Below are 1,947 nucleotides of genomic sequence, written 5' to 3'. Positions count from 1 at the left end.
AGATTGGACTCACCTGGTTAATTGGCTGGGTAGATTAAATACATGACATGGAGATGACTTGTTGACTCCACATTGCCCATGTCTGGTCCAAAGTGATGTTCTGTTCAACCAGCATTCCAGGAGACTGGTTGTCAGAGAGCTGATTGGATCAGTCCGATAAGTTTCTCTGCATTATTCTCTGGCAGTCACCTAGTTACCACTCAAAGCTGTGCATCCTGTGAAATGGCAGAGGTTGAATCCTTGAGTAAAAAACGAAAATATTGGACTAATTTTACAGCAGAATATACTAAAGTATATCCACGTCTATTGAAGGTGAGGAACAGTGGCGGATCTAGACCAAATGTACCAGGGGGCCAGGAGGGGGCCGGCGTGTTTTCATGGGGGCCCAGAAAAGCATGAAATAAAAAACAGGGCAAGAGATTCAAATGTATTAAGAGAGCTGTATGAAGTGAAATTTCTTTTCAATTAGGTTCCGTAAAAATTCTATTTCTTATGAGGTCATTATACATTTATAATTTAGGAATGCATATTTTTGACTTAATATATAATAGTTAAAACTACAGTTTTCTATAAAATTTTAATTGGAACTCAAGAAAAAGTATTTTTTTTATTTGTTGTTGGGAAAAAAAGAATTAAGCTGTTCCAAAGGACCTCTCAGTAACCATGTCTGTTGCAGCACATATCCTCATTAGAATTTCTGTTAAGTATTATGTCTTCAGTACAGGGGCCATAACAGGGGCCAGGACATGACCTATAGGGACACTGGCCCCTGTTGGCCCCTGTCTAGAGCCGGCCATGGTGAGAAATGATGACACATTGGCGAGGGGGGGATAAGCATCTCCCTGAAATTAGTTTATGGAACTTGAGATGTCTGCTACTGTAAAACATAGGTGAGGCTGTTGTGTTCTGGGGCTTCTTTGCTTCATCTGACACTTCATCTGACAATTGTCTAAAAGAAATTAGTATGTGCAAGAAAATGTTAGGTTAAGGGTACCATTTCTGGCCAGGCCTGTTTCATGCTACTTCCATGCTACCTCCCAAGCAACAGTCACTATTGTGAGATAAGAAGCAAAAAAAAAAAAAAGATGGCTGCACCGGTGGAAGTATCTGTAATTTTTTTTTTTTTTAATTTATTTAACCAGGTAAACCCCATTGAGATCTGGATCTCATTTTCAAGGATGCTGCAATACACAGCTACCTTGTTACAAAAAAAAAAAAAAAAATCAATTAATACGTAAGCACAAAATATAAAACAATAAAAGCAATTTAAAAGCAGTGACACTGTTTCATAGAAGCTTATTGTCTATCTTAAGTATCTGTACATTTTGGTACTCTGCTAGTTGTGAAACAAATCAAGAAGAAGAGGAATCCTCTTGTTAAAATCATGTCTGCAATATTCGCTTTCATGGACGACCAAGTGGCTCAAGCTGAAAAGCTGGGCATTACTGCTAAAAAACTTAACACTAATGAAGGAAAAGTTATGAGCTGCGCCTGAGGCATGGCTGCTCAACTCTAAATGAATGATGTGTACCACAAAAAACATTGATGGAATTGTTGGGGAGGCACAGTTACATTCACACAATACTAACCTTAAACCCATACGAACATACAGTATATGATCAGGCACTCAACAGACACACAGGCAGGGGCAGACAATAAACATATTCGTAAACTCCTCATGCATACACTATCCTTCTGGTTCTGGGGGGCCAATCCCCCCTGGGGGAACAGGCCCCAAGACCCAGGATGATATCCCCATACCCCGTGTCATGATGTTACAAAGTTCAGACCCAAATGCAGAAAACCGAACAGAGAGACCAGGGAAAAAGTTTAACCCCTAGAACCCTACGGACCCACCGGTGGGTCCAGCTGCTACGTGACCTCGTAATTTTAATAAACCCCCATTATTGATGTAAAAAACACATTTGGCACAGTTTGGTGACATTT

The sequence above is a fragment of the Cyprinodon variegatus genome, unplaced genomic scaffold (assembly GCF_000732505.1).
Source record: "Cyprinodon variegatus isolate N-32 unplaced genomic scaffold, C_variegatus-1.0 Scaffold1257, whole genome shotgun sequence".
Taxonomy (NCBI): domain Eukaryota; kingdom Metazoa; phylum Chordata; class Actinopteri; order Cyprinodontiformes; family Cyprinodontidae; genus Cyprinodon; species Cyprinodon variegatus.
The sequence above is the reverse complement of the archived record's forward strand: the minus strand, read 5'-3'. Positions refer to the sequence as shown.